Here is a 16,247-nt window from a genome sequence, read left to right on the forward strand (position 1 = left end):
GTTCAGCACACAGTAAACTTGAGGCTGAGGTTGGTAGAGCAGTGGATCTTTTGAGCACGTGTGGTTCGGCCTTAGTGTTTTGAGGATATTTCACCATCTACTTTCTTTACTTATATGCACAACCCTATGACTAATGGAAATGATGGCTTCAAATTCTCTCAAGTGGATGTGCGGGTACAATTTTGTAGCCTTATAAAATCCAGTCCCTGGACAACTTTGTGAAGGATCGGATTACAAGATGGCTTACCTCTCTTCAGGACTGGTGGGGGGCCCGAGAGCATGAGTGTCCTTTGCAGAGGTGGGAACATCTCTGCATGAGTGGAGGGAGTTCCCCTGACCAGATTATGGATGACAGAGGACAAGGACTTGCTGGGATAGATGTTCCATGTGGATGGGGATTTTTGTCTGCTGTATTCCCTTCTTTGTCCCCAGTGCTTAGAACATGGACCAGCACAAGGCGAAAACTCACTGAATATCTAATGAAAGTCAGAAATAATGAATGAATATCTTTTTTTGTTGTTGTTTTCCCTCACTTTCTTATTTACCTCTCAATAAAGAATAGTGCTCAGTAAGTATGGTTGACTTTCAGCACTCATCACAAAACTGCCAAAATTCTTTCTGGCCATGAGTTTCAGAACACATAGGATGAAAGTTTAGGCAGGGCAGCATTCAGGGGATGACTTGGGATGATTTGTGAGGCAGAATGGAGGAGCAGAAAGAAAGTTAGACTTTGGCTACAGACAGACTTGAATTTGGAGCTGGAATATGTCTCTTCGTCCCTCTGTGACTTTGGGTAAATTAATTATCCTCTTGATTATCAGTTTCTTCATCTATTAAATGGGATAATGAGAGGTATCTTACAGGCTTTTATATTGGAGATCATATAGGTAAATCCTGATATAGGATAGAGGAGCAATGAGTGATGGTGATAAATTTGATGAGGAATATATAATCACTGCTATATCATCAGTGCTCTTATAACACACAACATAACTATTACTTGTTTCTCACACTTACTGACCACCAAGGAATTAATTCCCCATGGACTATAACATTTTATGACAGAAACTGCCCAGGATTTGATGAGTTCTAGTTCTTTCTCCACCAGTAGCTTAGTTTTATCACCCAGCACAAGTCACTTAACTTTTGTATCTCGTGTTCCTCACCTGTAAAGTGAGGGAAATAATTAGGTTGATTCTAATTGGTTGGGAGCATTCAAGAAAGTAGAGCTATGAGAATGATTACACTGGGATAATTAATGTGAAGCTACTTGGTCAACTGTTAAATATCATACAAATGTCAGTTTGGTTCATTTTCAACTCGATACATGCTTATCGAATATCTATTGTGTTCCAGGCACTTAGGTACAGAAAAAATAAAATACAACTGCTGCTTCTGAGAAACTTTCAATTTGGTGAAAGAGGCGGTCTCACAAATGGAGCACTTTTACTCCTTAGATGGTGAAGTTCATGCTTCTTCACTCTGCTCATTATTAGCACCTTAGGAAAAGAATTTGGTAAAGACAGATTTTGGGACACCTTGTGTGGGATTTTCTACTTCTCTTGCATTTACACATAAAGTTGTCAGAAGATTGTGCTACCTTATTTGTCTGATTGCCCTAGAACCATTGTAGGAGACTGATGAAGTCAGTGCCTCCACCATCTTATGTCTTTGCTTAGGAAAGTGGCAGTGAACTGCAGTCTCTAGGAAGCCTCTCAGAAGCCTTTGTATCCACCATGACATCACGGGGAGACTGCTCTGAAGGAGCTCCAATGTAGCTTATGATAAAAGGATGAATCGTGCCTTGGAGAGAGAATCAACATCTTCTCCATTTATGCATCCTCAGCACCAAACGCATGGCATGGCACTTGGAAGGAAGGTACTATAACCATTTGTTGAATGAATAAATGATATAAACTGAAAGGACTCAACCTCTCCAGAGTTTCCTCCCTTTCAAACTTTTCCACTTTGCCTCCTAGAATCTCCCTTTTGGGATAAATTCTTCCTTCTGCATTCTGAATCTTTTCTAAACTGTCAGTCACTTCCTAGTGAGCTACAAACCTGACTTTTCTCTGAACATGCGGCTCCTTCTGTACCTGGTTTCCACCACCCCACGTGACATGACTCTGATCTGGGAGGTACCATCAACATCTCCTTAACACCTTCAGGGTCGCATTTAGACTATGAGCTTGCCACTATTATATGTATAATCACTATTCCTCCTTTGAGGCTCATGCCATCTATTATATTGCCCTCTGCCTCTCCTTATTGCATCATTCCACTGAAGATACTGGCATCTGGCTCAATGTTCTCTATCCCTAAGTCGAGAATTTCCATCATCCAGGGTGAAAACATCATCCACATGATGACCCAGTAATACCCTGACCACTCAGTTCCTTGATCACTTCAGTTCCTAATTTCAACTTCCACTACTCCCATAGCTCCTCTCTAGACTCTGGTGTCCTACTCATCCTGGTTCCATAGTCCATTTTCAACCACTCTCTTGAATGCATCTTAAACTCCTTGGGCTCATTATCCTTTTATCACATATACCAAGTAAAACCCCCAATATGGGTTCTGGGTCCACTGTCTTTTTTTGTGCCAGGCTGCTGAGTAGATGGGACCGTTAAAAATTCAAGACCTCTGATCTCAGTGTGTTTGGCAGTTCTTTTTCTACTTTCCCAGTCAGCTCTTTATCTCTTTATTCTGTTTTTCATGACAGCTATGACAAAGCTCCTCTCCTGTCTTTATATGTCCTAGCCAACCATCTTCTCATATATCTTAGTAGATATATGAGACCTAGTGTCTGACTTCACAGAGAAATGGAAAGTGTAAGATAGTAAGTCCTTCAGCTTCCTGCAGCCAAACTTATCTGCCTGCACTGTGCCTATTTTGCACCCACTAAAGCCTTCCTCCTCATTGCTGCTGGAGAAATCATTCTGTCTTTCTAAAGTTCAAATATGATCACACTACTCTCTGCCTAATGCCTTTCAAAACCTCCCCTTCTGCCTATGGAAAATTATTGGGTTTCTTGGTAAGATTTACAGTAGTTCTGAATGATCTAACTCAGGTTTGCTTTTCTAGCTTTATTTATTACTAACGCAAAGTGTTATGTGTTATTCATCTGTTCTGCTCTTGATTTTACACACTTATTATTGTGTATTTTACTTATCTGCTTGACTGTAAACTACAGTGAGGTCCTTGAAGGCAGGGATTTTTCTTGTTCACCTTTGTTTTCCTACTATCTAGAAGAGCACCTGCTACATGGCAGACCTCAATACATATTTGCTGAATTAATACTGAATGAACAAGATAATGTCTTAACTAAATCTTGAAAGACTGCAACTTGAAAGATAGCAACATGAAGAACTATGGGGAAAGGCATGCCTGGCAAAAGGAATTGAGTGAGCAAGATAATGCATGGCATAATGTCTCAGGAGAAAGCAAAGATTTAGTGAAACGGATGGGTAGAAGCCTAGAGAATTTTTGAGATTTATAGGATTTGAACTACCAGATGCCATTGAGCAAAATTTAACAATCATTTCAGTGAACCAACAACAGATGGTTGACTGGATTGATGATGTGTCTAATTAATTGGTCAGTTCAATGAAATAGTACAACTGGCTTTGAACCTTAGATTGTAAAACTCAGTGATGGCCCAACAAATGCCCATCAATATTCTTAAAATAAGGAACAGTTAAGAAGCAGAGTATTAAATCTCTGTCACTACCAAGGCTTTCTTTAATTCTGGAAAATGCTTACTTTTTGTCTCTTCAAATATAACTTCTATGCCATTTCCTCTTTTCTTTCTTAAACTGAGATGCTAGAACCGGGATTCGCAAACTTTTCTTTAAAAGGCCATATAGTGAACATAAGTAGGCTGTGCAGGCCATTCTGTTCTTGTTGCAACTCAGTTTTACCATTGTATTCCGAAAACAGTCATAAATAATAGGTGAACAGATGAGTATGGTTGTTTTCCAAAAAGTTTCATTTATAGATTTTGAAATCTAAATTTTCATAAAATTTTTGCATGTCATAAAATGTTGCTCTTTTAATTTTTTCCAACCATTAAAAGTTGAAAAAGCATTCTTGGCTCACATGCTGTACAAAAGCAGGCAGAGGACTGGATTTGGCCTGTGGGTCATAGTTTGCTGACCCTTGTGTTAGAGCATCTCAGTCTATAACCAGTATCCCTTAGCTGTTCATTCATGTTGTTACCTTGGTCTCTCTGTGCTTTATTGTGGACAGATTTCTTAATAATACCTTCCAGTTCCAGAATCCTGCTCTTGATTGTTTTCAGTCTAGATTTTAACTTGTCTGTATAGTTTCCCTTATAATTTTAATGACTTTATTTTTATTTCTAGTATTTCTAATTTGTCCTTTTTCAGATTCAAATGTTCTCTTATTTATGTCTGTTCTTGTTTCACATTTTTTTTTTGCTCTCTTTAAACAAAGGCTATTATTTCATTCTCAATTGGATACTTTAAATATACTTATTTTTAAAATCTTTGTTATGCTGTTCTATAAATCAGTTTTATGTGGCATGAATTCCTAGTGCTGATTTCCATGGCTTTCTTAGCATTACACTATCTCATTTTTTGGAATTTTGTAATATAGACTCATTTTGAGTGCTTTCTCCTAACTATATTTCTCTCTCTCAGTAATTACCTTTCCTTGTCTAGTTGGTTTGTGATTACTTGTGCCTTACCCTTTGCTCCCTCTGCCCCAAGTTCAGGGTCAGATCTTATAATATTTTGTACTTCTTCTTAAGATGATATTGGGAATGTGGCAGGTCTAGTAACTGAGTCAGAGGGTGTCTTAGCTCAGTTCTTGTTTATAAAGCTGAATATGCCTCTACGTTGCGCCTTAGATCCACACCCATAGAGCTAGGCAAAATAGGGCAGTAGTCTCCCACCCCCCCCCTCTCAGTTTCAATTCATCAGAAGGGAGCCTCAGCTTAGTCCCTAATGTCAACCTCTCATTTTATATGGAACTAAACTCTTGGCTCCCATGTTTGCTTCCCGGCCTGGAGTCCAGGTGACCAGTCGCTCTAGCCAAGCTCACCTCTTTGCATTTCTAGTTCAGGAATGTTTAACTATTGAGCTCGGTAATGACTTTGTTATTTCTACAGATTTGAAGGGAGGGACTGCATTGTAAGTATTTTCATTCTTAACCATCTTGACTAGAAATAAATTTACTTATATTCTTTGGTTTAACTACCAGAATGTAAGCAACCTGAAGGTAGGGCCTCTGTCCGTCCTCTTGGTCACTGTATTGCCAGTGCTAAGGACAGAGTAGCTGTTAAATTAATGTTTATGAAAAGAATAATCATTGAAGAAATGATACAGATAATAACAAATGAACAATCTAGATAGATATTAAAATTAAATCTTGTTCTTTATGCAAGTTGCAATTTTATTTGATGGCAGTATAATTAGCACCATACTCACCTATCCATTTATTCCAAGTATTCAGTGCTTGCATGAGATATTTGTGGAAGTTGCGCATGGCTGTGTATTCATAAGTTATTCTTCTGCTTCCCATTAGCATTAGTCTTTGCACCTGTGCACAAAAATAAACAGAACTATATGAATACCAAGTATTATCATCACTTTTATTACAACATTATTATGCTACCAGTGGTGTCAACTATAAGGTAAAAATAAAGGGTGTTGAAGCAGTGACAAAGGCATTTTTTGATGTCCATTTTGGCTGCTCTTGGCATGTGAGAAGCATATACCAATATACCAATGGAGACATTAACCGAAGTCCTAGCACTTCTGTGGCTTTACAAAGCTGCTCTCTGCTTTAGTTCAGAAGCATTTGTGAAACATGCATGACCTCTTTTAAGACTCCTAGAAATTTAGAAGTCCTAACTGCCCACTTGGGTAAGTGGTCTCCAGCCAGCTCCATGTGAATGTCAGTCTTGTAGGATTCTAGGGACTAGAAGCCTGATAGACTTGCCAGGGAAGACCGCATGTTAACAAATCTAAGACTCTTGGTGGTTCCTTCTTTGTCTAATTTGACAAGGTGCCAATGACAGTAGCTCTTTTTTGGATTCTACCCTCTTTGGGTCCCAGAAAATAAGCACTTGCCACTTCTGCTGAGAACTTCCTGGCAAGTTGAGAGGCAGCTGCCTTCTTGGGGAAGGGGTACAATCTGTCTAGTGCTTATATCTCTGTCGGAAGTATGTGGAACTTGTTGAACCCATCACAGGGAGATTTATCTAACAGAGAGACAGCAAATATGTGTTAGGTATTACTATTAAGAGCTAGTTTGCTCCCATTTTAAGCCATGCTAAATGCTGGAGAACAATTTATATTGCCAGCTAGAATAGTAATATTGGGAGCTTACTGAGATGACAGAGTAATCTTGTTAGCTACACTACTTTTCTATATTGAAAACATAAAGTATTCTGCATCAAATCATATAATCTACATTTCTCTTCCTCTCTTTAATTTGATTATGAACTATTACCGTGCTTTACCATAAAATATGAAAGTTTTGTATTTTGATAGTTTTTCAAGTGCTGATTTTACTTTCTGTGCAAATACTTCATATCTTCCCAGCATAATTATTTAGCAGCCTTTTCGGGTTAATTATTGTCATTAACAATATGAGTCCTATGAGGGAATATCAATTAAAATATGCACAGCTGAACTTTCAAATGAGTAAATAATTTAGTTTTGGAAAATGACTGGAAACAGCAGGGTAACAGTCAAAAGGGGAACAATTATTTTAATGCTTATTTGACAAATGAGTCATTTTTACAGCAAATTAGATTCTTATCATAGCACCCCTACTGGTTACCACAGGAAAGCTGTTAACATGAGTTTTTAAAATAAAAGCTGTGAAGTTATGCATGCAAAGTTAAGGAAATCATTTCTATGAGGAAAAGGTGATTAGGATATGCATTGTTAGCTGATGGAATACTGCCACTGGGATCTAATTAGGGCCATAAATCATGCAAAATGATGTGTGTGTATAGGGCTTGAAGCATTGGAGTGATGCATGCCATTGACAGTGAGATGGATGATTCCTCCCACCCTGACTTTCATGACTGTCCTTTTCTTTGTGCTGGCCAAACCCTAAAGCCCTCCTTAATGACGGGGTGGAGTCAGGGCTTAAGCCACAGGAGTTTACCACTGTAAAGGATGCTGGGAAACTTCCATGATGGACTTCCATTCCTTTACATCAGGAAAAAACTCAAAAAGCAGAATGGTGGCCTTCGGAGGAAATAGCCTTGATATGTGTTCCAACTTGTATTGTGTCAATTTAACTTAGTTTGTTTTAAAATTTTTAATTAAATAATTCCATAGGAAAAAAGGAAGGGAGGGAAGGAGTAAAGGAGGGAGACATTTATAGAAACATGTATTATTTCTAAGATATGAATAGTACCTACTCCAAGCCCCATAAGGTTCAACATAGGGTTGAGGCAAAGCTAGTCTATAGATTTCTTGGAGTTCTGAAAGCCGATAAACACATAAATGATTTCCCTTCTTTTTTTGCTGGTGTGTTTAAATTGAAGCAATTCCTTGACTCTGCTTATATCATCATGCCATGGACCTCTTTCTACTGGCCACAGAATTGCTATCACATGCGTGGGAAGTTGTCCCTTCTCTGCCCTGGTCGGAGTAAGTTGGACCGACGCAGCCACCAGATACAAAGATCAGACCCCAAGAAACGAGGTAATGAAACAGACTTCAAGAAATGATTTAGACTTCAGATCTGCTGCAGCAGCATCACCTGGGAAATTGTTAGAATTACAAATTCTCAAGTCCCACCCCAGACCTGCTGAGTCAGAATCTTTGGGGTTGGGGTCCATTAATATGTATTTTCATAGCTTCTTCAGGTGATCTCATGCATACCCAGGTTTGAGAAGCACTGATCTTGGCTAGTGCCCAGAAGAACTAAACTGATACTAATTCTTTCAGGTAATGACCAAAATTATTCCAAGAAGTCTGCAGAAATTAAGAGCCCTTATAACATATCAACCCTACTACCTTCCAATTCCTCTGCTATTCATTGTTAACTGCAAGTGTGACCATGTACCTTCAGTTTAATGTTTTTAGGGTTTTAGTTCTTCATGGGTAATTGAGGGTGAAAATTTGCCTATAGAGAAGCAGGAATTTGGACAGATTAATGTGTACATTACTTGCTAGTTCTTGATCTCTGATTTAATATGCTCAGGAAGGTTAAAACAAGAATACGTATCAAGGTACACTTTCATTACAATTTTCTTTAGTGTTTTCAGAATTGTCACTTCTGAACTATCTTGTCGTGCACACTTTTTATAGAGAGAGCTAAATTTCAGGCTCTGAACTCTGCCTGGTAAACATCTGAGAATCTGCACTTCAGGTCTGAAGAATCCACTTTCAGGGTCCCACCCTGTATCAGCTTTCTAGAGCTGTTAGCCTCAGAGAAAGTATCTCTGTTTCTCCCACCTATCGTACCACGCCCAGTGAGATTCTGATTTCATCCTTTTCTCATCATTGAGAAATATGATGTTCGTGTCAGTTTTGAAATTCTGTCCAAATGATGTTCTTTTATTAAGTGCTTTTACTTTTCACCTACTGCTAGACCTGAGTGGTTTCCTTGAACTATCTCGTGCTGGTGGAATGAACTTCCCCACCCAGCAGCTTCACCAAACCAGTTCCGCAGGAGGTTTTGACTCATTGGGATGGGAGAATGGGGGTCGGGTGGTGCTGTATCAAATTTTTAGCAACTACTAATTGGAGTGGGGGCATCTATCAAGGGCCCAGCAGGTGAGGTGGATATGGAGAACATATTTTGGAGATGCCATTTTTAGACATCTCTTTGGGAAAAGTTTGGGAGTGTCTAACTCATGTCTAATTGGGCCTTGAAGAAGATTATCAAGATCATATTTATTTGAGATTTCCAGGAGTCATCACTTCCCCCATGTAACCTCTCCATGGTGATCACAGTTTTTCTCCAACTTCTTTCAAAAAGAATGTATTTCACAGAAGAATCAGTGTATTTCCAGTTAGCTAGTCCAGCGTGAGCTAGTTGAAGACTTTTATTTAACAGATGGGAAAACTGAAACCTAGGGGTGAAAGGACAAAATGAAGGCCACATGGCTAATTTATGGCAGAGCTGGACATAGAAACTAGGCTTTCAGACTCTTGGCCCAGTGTACCACAGGGGCTTCCAAGACCTGGCAAGTAGTCACCATCATAATAAATATTGCTTAAATTATTGAATCCCTAAAACGTCCCTATAAGGTAGCTCTTTATTATTATCATTGTACAGATAAAGAACTGAGGTTTAGCCATCTTACAGAACTTTCCCTCTGTTATGCAGCTGGTTAACCACAGAACCTGGACTCAGACCCATATCTGATGACCTTGAAGCCTATTCAAGGAACCACTTCATTGTGTGTTATGTGGATCACAGCTGCTGGATAAAATGGGTATCACAATTTGCTTTTTAAATTCTATTGTTAATTTCCAGGACTTACACCTAAAAATACAGGTGCTCAATCATGATAGTAATTATAAGGTGAAGGGACTGTTTTAAGGGTAAGAATTATAGAGATTGGCACAATGAGAGAGTAGCACAGTTAGAACCCCCTTATATACATATAAATAAACATAATAAAAAATTCAATCTTTTTTCATCCCTTAGGATTTTTCTCCCTCAGAGGCCCCTAGTTTTTATATTTACAGAGCTGTTAACTCACTCTGGCTCTCTTGGAAGAGGCCTGATATAACTATGTAAATATAGTAGGTACACAGGATCCTCCTTTGACAGGAAAGTTGGGATTCATAGAGGATTCAGGTTTCTGTTAAAACCAGAATCGTGCTGCTGGAATCATTAATTTTCCAGCACTCCAGGCAGATTCCAGGTACGTAAACTCTAAAGATCTAGCTAACAGAGGTGGTACCCTGGCAGTATCTGACGAAGCTACTGAACACTGAGAGAGAGGCTATTTGGTTTTGGAGAAGGCACTCAAGGCTGGAACCTTCGAGTGGCCATGAGAAAGGCTCTATTCCTCTTTGTCTTTCTGCCTTTTGGCTCTTGCTATCAATTTCTACTCAACTCAGGCCATACCTCCCCATGGAGACTTATAAGATCATGAAAATACTATGACTGAAGCATCAAATTTATTCCTCTCTCCCTTCTTTCTTCCTTCCTGTTTACCTTCCTCCTCCTCCTCCTTCTACCTCCTTCTTCCTCCTCCTTTTTTCTTTCTTCTGTCTCTGTCTTCCCTCTCTTTTTTTCTCATTCCTTCTTTATTTCATTAGCCTTTCGAGGATTTCTTATTTTTGAAAAGTCATTATTGAAAAACAGTTTGTGCCCTGCATATGCAGTTTCAGTGACGTGAGTTTAGCCCAACGAGAGGCTGAACTGTTGACATGGGGCCACTGAGGACTAAAGTTTAATTATGAGAGGGTCCCTTTATACTAAGTGCCCTAGTATTGCAGAGGAGTGAATTCAGAAGTTTGGAGTGAAGCAAGCAGGTTCACTGCATTACTCCCATTCGTGGTGCATGGTCTGGATATGTGAGTTAAACCAATAGTTTCTGAACAAGAATCAGGCTTTGTTCCTACCTAGAGGTTTATGCTGGCTGGCGCCTTTTAGCTCCTGGGAATTAGATTCACACAGTTTCCTCGTACACTACTTTCATAATCTCAAACACGTCATATCCATGTTTCCACTACTTTTTGGAACGACGACAACCAGAGTCAGCCTAATGTCCCTTCAACTCTTAAATCACTTTTTTTTCAGCACCTTCCCTTCCCCTCTCCTAGCTCTTTCTGGTTCTCAGCCTTTTCATGTCCTTGCCAGCCAGAACCTTCACTGGCATGTCTTAATTAGCCCTACTACCCTTACCAGTGTCTCCTAGTCAATCAAAATTTACCTGTCTTACATTACTTTCCCTCAAAGTCCTGATGGGTAATTAAAACCAACATGACAAATCCATCACTGTAAGGTTTTAATGCCTGATTGCTGTTTGTTAACAACATACTACATTTCGGGGAGCTGCTGCAACAGAGAGCCCTTGACAGTCAAGAAGAGAAGAGGTTTTCAGCACACCTATCTACGACGTCAGAGTTATTGAGTGCATCATCTGGGCTGCCGTATTATTCTGTCTAATTGCTAGGATTGACCCTGTAGTGCACTTTTCTTTGCTGGTTTTGTTACTTGCTGGATGGCACTTGTTTTAATGTAAGACAAAGCACTTCTAATTCAGCCTTGTTAAGAAGGTCTTTGAAGGATGTCAGAGCAGCCCTTGAGCTAGCCACATGGTGGTTGGACGTTCACCTTGACAGTGCCTCTGGATATGGCCCCACATTTTCCAATGTATATGACATTTGGGATGGGTAGGGGAACCCTTGATTTGGTACTCTGGGAAAAGTGAGAGATTGTCCATCTTTCTAATGTGTTTGTCACTTATTACTGATTTTGTTTGAGTATCAGTGGTTACATTTCAACACGTGGAATGAGTAGATTTGTCAGACATTTCAGAATTTGTAGCAAATAGGTACAGTGTGACTGCATGGACTAGGAGGAGAAATTAAGTAAAAATTAATTATTGACACTGCTAAAGCCATTTTTTTACCCTTTTCAGTCAATCATCAGTCAGTCATTTCAACATCCATACATCTTAATTGAACACTCATTTTACCAACATCAAGATGATGAAGCCACATGAAAACCAGAAAGAAGTCTTGGACACTGTCCTTGCCATCAAGGATCTCATAGTGTGATCAATGCAAGAATTGTGGTGTGAGGTGGGGTAAAAGAGGAGTGGACTCAGCAGAATCATCCAGACAGCTTTTTCAAAATACAGTTTCCTTGACATCACTTTATATTTTCTGGGTAAAGTCAACAGGAGCAAAGCCACCCTGACATCTATACTTTGAAAGCACTTCCCCAGGTCATTCTGGTGCATACCTTTGTTTAAGGATGCCTGGGTTAATTAGATAAGGTACACAGTCATGTGAGAAGTTAAGTAGGGACATGGCCCATAGGAAAGACTTCCTGGTGCCAACTGAAGGTGAGTGCAGGACAAGGTGAGAGCACCATGGATTCGAGTAGTCTGAGGGCCTAGAAGACAAGAAATCTGAGTTATGTTTGGAAGGGCAGGCAGATTTTGAGCAGAACAAGATAGGGGAAGGGCGTTTCCTTCACTTTACTAGTCATCATATTTCTCAAATTTGTAGAACCATTAAAATCATTCTTTATACTTGTGAAAAGTCAAATCTCAAACTTTATCCCAGAGCTAAAGGATCAGGTTATCTTGGAGCAGATCCTGGGAAACTATTCTAAACAACCGCCCCAGATTATCCCAAGAGTTACATAATTTTGTCAAACACTGCACTTTATCTGGACTTCATGAATCTTGTTAGGATTTTCAAATTGTGTTTGAGAAGCAAGAAGTAAAACAATAGGGTACCATTGCTTCTCTTAAATTAGTGGGGGTAATGGGATGGTTTTTAGGGTTCATGATATGGAGAGTTTTCCATAGCAATTCATAAATTTTGAATTTTATGAATATGAGAGTGCCTTTAAACTTTTTTTCGAATAGAGGAAATCCAAGATAATATATATTATTTTGAGTGATTAGCCTAATAGAGATCCTTAGGAAGGAGAGAAAGAAGCTTGGATAGCCCAAATCAGTGCCAGGAACCTTTTATTTTAGTGTGGAGTGAAGAGCCCAAGAAAGAACTACAAATGTTGTAAGGTACAGGTTAGAACTTACAGGCAGGGGATTGACAGTGGGATAAGCACAATTGCTTTCATTTGCCATCCCATGGAGAGGTCTATGACGGGCTGGGCACAGCTGGACACTCTACGAGTCCTGCACCAGGAGAAGAACTCTCTCTTATTTTTCTCCCTTTTTTATAGGTATTTTGGGACTGTGGAGCCTCCTATCAAGTGTATGAGACTGGGAGGCTTTGCTGTCATGAGAGTACCCCAATAGAAAGGACTGACATCTTATAGGCAATGTCAGCTGCTTAGAGGAATGGCACACCTATGCTGATAGCCCCCAGAGACTTTGGGGGAAGAGGAGACTGCTGAGGGCAGGAGAAGCCACTGGACTAGCTAGCTCTTGCCAGGCAGTCCAGAAAGAGCTACCAGAGTCAGCCTGGAGTAACCCTAGTACCAGGCAGGCCTCAGAGGTCTTAACGGGTTCAGTTCCAGACCACCACAATATAGCAAGTACTGCAGTAAAGCAAGTTGTAGTCTTTTTGTTAGTGGAGGTATCTGTCTTCCATCTTTAAAAAAACACAACATCTGTGAAGCATATTGAAGTAAAGTGCAATAAAATGAGGTTTGCCTGCATCCCTCCTAGAGCAGTCGCCCAAGGTTGGGAGGGGAGGGCGGGTTGGGAATGGAGGGTGCACTTTTTCCCTAATGCCTATCCTTCATCTAAATGTTGTGCAATTCTGTAGAGGAACAATTAAGGAAGAAAACTTTCCAGAAAATCAGTCAGTGAAAGCCCCTTCTCCCTCTTACATCATGGGTATTTCAACAGGTAGGACAGTTTCTGAGAGTTTTTAATTAGAGGAGGCCGCACCTTCAAGTAAGCCACTTTTCAAATTCCTTCCCAGGCAAAGTCCTCACTCTGTAAATAAACTTGTAGTCACTTTTCCATAAAAGCATTTACTATATTAGCGTCTTCTCTGAAGGTTGGGTCAAAAGAAAATAGACAGGATCTCTTTCTGTCAGTTAGGATTGTGTTCATCTGCACTCTGCAGAAAGCCGGATTCTGGTGGCTTAAATCAACTAGGAGTTTTTTTCCCCCTTATAAGAGGAAGGTCAGAGGTGGGTGAGTGTTGAAGTTGATTCCGAGGCTTGACTCCCCTTCTGGGGTCATCTTGGTTGGCCAAGTTGTTATGGTCGTGGCAGGTCCAGCCACACGTGAGTGTTCAAGGTAGGAAGAGGGTAGAGTGAGAAGAGGTGCGTTAGGTACATTTGTGTCTCTTTTTATGAGAACGAGAAAAGTGTTAAAGAAGCCGCTTCTTCTGACCCAGCAGAACTCTGACCCTTGGCTCAGACCTGGGCACTCAGTTACCCCTAACTTTAGTGTACGTTGAGAAAATGAGTCATTTCTCCTTCAGCCTTCATGGAGGGGAATAGCAAGGGAGAAGGGATGGAGATGGCTTTTGGGTTGTCAAATATCAGTGTCTGCCTTACCACCCAGGCTCATTAAAGTAGAGCAGTGATTGTCAATTGTTGCTACACATTAGAATTAGCCAAGCAAACTTTAAAAACCTGGAAGCCCAGCTACATCCCAGACCAATTTCATCCAGTGATATGGGTGGGACACAGGTATCAGTATTTTTTAAAGCCCCTCAGGTCAGCTCAGTGTTCAGTGAAAGTTGAGAACTACTGATGTGACCCACTCCCCCAGAATTTTAAAAAACAACTGCCCCAGGTAATATTGATGCAGGCGACTCAAATCCTTTTGAAAAACAGGTAAACCCTCATTCATTGACAGCTTTCTTTCTTTCTTCCCTTCCTTCCTTCCTTCCTTCCTTCCTTCCTTCCTTCCTTCCTTCCTTCCTTCCTTCCTTCTCGCTTTCTTTCTTTCTTTCTTTCTTTCTTTCTTTCTTTCTTTCTTTCTTTCTTTCTTTCTTTCTTTCTTCATTTCTTTTTTTTTTCCTTTTATTCAGAAGTATCTACTGAATGCCTTTCATATCTGTGGGTATAGGAGAAAAGTAGGATCATATTTATGCTTTATGCTCAGTTACTTCTAATACCTTCTGATCGTGTAGTACATTACAATGAAGAGAAAAATACTTTTATATACATGATCTCATTTAAACTTCAGAGCTAGGCTATGAGGCGTTATTATTTTGGTTTAAGAGCCAGAGGAACTTGATTCTCAATAAGGTGAAGTGAGCTGCTCCAAGTCACTTTGCTCTGAGTTGATGTAAGTGGAAGTGTCATTGAAAAAGAGAATTTCAGTCTCTACATTTAGTGCTTTAGCCACTGGAAGTTAAAACCCACATGTACACTATAGCTAAAGTGTTGTGCAAACTGAAATTTATTTTGCAAAAGTGCCCAAAGTGAATGATGCAGGAATATGGCAAACATTGATTGACATATTACTATCTAAAAACAATATTCTCAGTGCTGTATTGCATGCACTTACTCATTAGATCCTCATAACAAGCTTATTTGACAGGTACTCCAATCTCCACATTACTTACAAGGAAACTGGAGACTTAATTTGCTTGTCTGAGGTCATAGTATTAGTTGGAAAAGGAGATACGATTTGGACTCTTGCATCTGGTTCCAAACCTGTGCTCTTAACTCAGAGCTGCCTTGTACAGTTGAGCAGGATTTTCATTGCATAAAAGGGCCTAGCCAAGAGGGCTAGCGGGAACTGAAATTCAGTCCAAGTTCAGTACACTAAGCCTCCATCCTGGCACAGGGCTGTATGATCCCAGAGGGACAGTGTTTCTGTAATCCTGTGCAGGTAACCTGTAGACTGTGTGCATTCTGGTCTTAACCACTACCTATTGCCCCCCCCCCCACCCCTTTTTAACACAAGTTCATTTCATTCATTCATTTAGTCACTCACCCACTTACTCATTCACAAATATCTATTCAGGCACACTTTACTGTGCTTCACAGGTGTTGCATTTTTTACGAAGTAAAGGCAGAGCCCTCCACTAGCAAAAAGATTACAATTCGGTTTATTGTGGTACTCACTTTATTACGATAGTTGGAAATGTAACTTGCAGTATCTCCAAGGTACCCCTGTAGAGGGCCTTCAGTGCTAGGGCATCTCTAGGAGACATTGACCAATATAGACCCCAGGTCTTTCCTGCCAATATCTGTGCATATTACTCATTAGAATTGATTAGCCATATACCAAAGATATGATTGTAGGAATTTTTTTCTTGTTCTTTCTCATTAAAGAAATATATATGTATATACACAGTAAGAAATCAGATAGTTCAGAAAAATTATGATGAAAAGGAGTAATCTCTCACTCTGCCTGCACTCTAGCCCTGCTAGAGGTTCCTTTGATCTGGTCTTACACATCCTGATTCCTAACGCATCCTGTGTCTTGAAGATGCTCTCAGGCTGTCTACCCAAGTTCTACCTGGCCAAAGGAGACCAGTGGGGTTGAATCGGAATGTGTGGCTTTGGCTTCCCTCATGTGGGTAGGGTCTCGGAAACTTTAACATAGTGTGACTTTATATTTGCCCTTTTCTTTACCCTGTCTTTTCCTCTCTTTTTTTTTTTCTCTCTCTCTGCTAAAC

General features: G+C 40.0%; 1 long non-coding RNA gene across 2 annotated transcripts in view; it reads left to right on the plus strand.

Moving 5' to 3' along the window:
• The window catches only part of LOC107506942, a 91,432-nt gene extending 82,001 nt beyond the window's left edge, over positions 1–9,431 (plus strand). For both annotated transcript variants that reach the window (XR_004952098.1, XR_004952099.1), the window contains exons 2-4: positions 1,680–1,879; positions 7,529–7,688; positions 9,322–9,431. This is a non-coding gene — a long non-coding RNA (uncharacterized LOC107506942). The remainder of the gene's footprint in view (positions 1–1,679; positions 1,880–7,528; positions 7,689–9,321) is intronic.
• Positions 9,432–16,247: the final 6,816 nt, after the last annotated feature.

This window comes from Rousettus aegyptiacus, unplaced genomic scaffold (genome assembly GCF_014176215.1).
Source record: "Rousettus aegyptiacus isolate mRouAeg1 unplaced genomic scaffold, mRouAeg1.p scaffold_m13_p_7, whole genome shotgun sequence".
Lineage (NCBI taxonomy): Eukaryota > Metazoa > Chordata > Mammalia > Chiroptera > Pteropodidae > Rousettus > Rousettus aegyptiacus.